Here is a 2874-nt window from a genome sequence, read left to right as displayed (position 1 = left end):
GGAAAAGGAAGGAAAAAATAACTTTTGCAAACACAAAACTCTGAAAAGAAAACTTAAACTTTCCAAACTTTTTTTAAAAATTGTTTTTGCACTTTTCTTGTTCTCACCCAAAAGAAGTTCACCTGCAAAGAATTTTATAAAAGAGGAAAAATACAGTGGTAAAGGAGAGAAGGGAGGGGAGAAGAAAAAGTGAAGGGGGCGAGAAATAAATAAATAAATGAATAAGAGTGGGGGGGGGGGGGGGAAGGGGGAAAAATGCCGCAGAGGAAGAAGGGGCACCAAAGGCAGACGGGGCAGTGGGCGAGCCAGTTCAGACTAGCCAATCAGCGAGCAAAGCAGCAGAACGGAAGTATCGCCGTATCAAAAAGAACTGGGCAGACAGGTGCAGACTCCGCCGGGGCCAGGGGGGAGCTGGAAAGGGAAGGCAGCCTTTGCCGATGCGCTGAGGGAACATCAGCAGGTAAACAAGGCAGAGGCTAGGGCAGACATAGAGTCCGCAGTGCAGGCAACAATGGCCAAGGCCCTGGCGGAGGTGCAGCAGGCCCTGGGCAGAGCAGAGGAGAAATTGGACGCCCAAGGGAAGAAACTGGAAGCCCAAGAGGCGTCCATCAAGGAGCTGGAGAAAGCAGCGGCTGACGTGAGCGATCGGTTCACGGCCCCGGAGAGGGAGGTGGCGAGACTGGGCACAACACAGGGGAGCCTGAAGGGCAGAGTGGACGACCAGGAAAACCGCTCGAGCAGGCAAAATGTCAGGATAGTGGGCCTACCAGAGGGGATCGAGGGTAGAGATCCCATGGCATACGTCGCCGAGATGCTGGGCAACTTGGGAAGAAAACCTTTCCCAGCCCACCAGAAATGGACAGAGCACACCGGTCGCTGCGCCCGAAGCCCAAAGCAGGGGAACACCCGAGAGCAGTTATAGCTAAACTGCACCGGTACCAAGACAGGGAAACAATCCTACGCTGGGCCAGGAAAAACAGAACTTGCAAATGGGAAGGACACGCCATTAGAATTTACGAGGACATTGGGGCAGACCGAGCCAGGAGACGGGCCGAGTTTAATAGAGCGAATGCAGCTCTTCACAAGAGTGACGTGCGTTTTGGTACGCTGTACCCAGCGAAACTCTGGGTCACATACCAAGAAAGAGAATACTTCTTCGCAGCCCCCGCCGAAGCAAACAAGTTCGTCGAGGAACACGGGCTGGAAAACCACCAGCGAGGGTAGAAACGAGGGGGCCCTGGAAGGGGGCAACAACACGCCGACAGGGCGGAGGGGAGGGGTGAGGCAATGCCAGGCCTTCCCGCCCCCGCCACAGCGAGCGCACCCTGAACAAAGAACAAACCACTGCCCGAGCGACCGCTTCAGGTGGGAGGCCAGGCCTCCGCACGAGGGAACGAGAGTAGCGGAGAAGGGAGAGCAAGCAAGAGGAGTGCAGGGTAGGATAGGGAAGAGCGGGCAGAAAACCGTGGAGGCCGGGCAGGGGAGAAGCGAGACAGTAACTCCCGAGAGGGGGCACCGTGCTAGCGGGAAAGCTAGCGCCGGGGGCATGCAACAAAGCAGGGCCGCAGCGCGCCCCCAACAGGGGGGAAAGTGCCAGGCTGGGGGTGGAGGGGACCACTCAACAGAGACGGGAGAGCAAACTGGGACAGGAACAGGGGAAAGAGGGACAAAGGAGGGGTACAAGGAGAGGGGGGAAAGGGGAGAGACCGGGAGAGGGGGGGACACAGGGAAGGAGAGACCAGGGAGGGGCGACACAGGGAAGGAGGGACCGGGGAGGGGCGACACAGGGAAGGAGGGACCGGGGAACGGCGACACAGGGAAGGAGAGACCGGGGAGGGGCGACACAGGGAAGGAGGGACCGGGGAGGGGCGACACAGGGAAGGAGGGACAAACAAGGCTAGAAAAGGAATCGGGCTACAAAGTGCCACAACCAAGGGCTCGAAACAAGGAATCGCTGCAAACACCCACCCAGTGCGGTCTCTGGGTGAAGGGAGACCCCAGAGTGCAGGGGACTACCCGCGTGGCGGACGCACAGTGGGCGGCCATGTCGGGTGTCCCCGGGACAAAGGGAAACCCTGGAGCGCAGGGACCCGACCGCATGGAGAGAGCAGTGACAGCGGCCATCCTGGACGGCCCCCTAACAAAGGGAAACCCCGGAGGGCAGGGGCCCGTCCACCAGGTAAGTATGGTTAATCCCACAGGAGCGGGGGGACAGAAGCCCCCCACCAGGATAGTCACCTGGAACGTAAGGGGACTCAACGGCCCAGTGAAGGGATCCAGAGTCCTCACCCACCTAAGAAATATGAAAGCCGACACAGTCTTCCTCCAAGAGACACACCTGAGAGAGCAGGACCGACTGCGGGTAAGAGAGGGCTGGGTGGGGCAGACCTACCGTTCCTGCTATGGGACGAGAGTCAGGGGGGTGGCGATATTGATCGGCAAGAGGACGATGTTTAGGGCGACAAAGACGGTTATGGACCCAGGGGGACGGTATGTCATGGCCAGCGGGGCCCTGGAAGGGGCACCGGTAGTACTAGTTAACGTGTACGCACCCAACTGGGATGACACGAGCTTCATCAAGAAGACCATGGCAGAAATCCCTGACTCCTTCTTCTCCCCAGTACACAACGTATACACCAGAATTGACTTCTTTGTGGTGGGGAAAACGGTGCTTCCGGGGATAGACCAGGTGGAATAATCCGCAATTGTCATATCAGACCACGCTCCACATTACATGGACGTGAGGCTGGAGACGGGCAGGGCCCAACGCCCCACATGGAGGTTCGATGTCGCCCTACTAGCGGACAAGGCCTTCAACGAAAGGTTATTACGGGCCATTGCAAAGTACACAGAGAACAACCAAAACGGGGAGGT

Source organism: Scyliorhinus torazame, chromosome 14 (assembly GCF_047496885.1).
Source record: "Scyliorhinus torazame isolate Kashiwa2021f chromosome 14, sScyTor2.1, whole genome shotgun sequence".
Lineage (NCBI taxonomy): Eukaryota > Metazoa > Chordata > Chondrichthyes > Carcharhiniformes > Scyliorhinidae > Scyliorhinus > Scyliorhinus torazame.
This window is presented reverse-complemented; position numbering follows the sequence as displayed.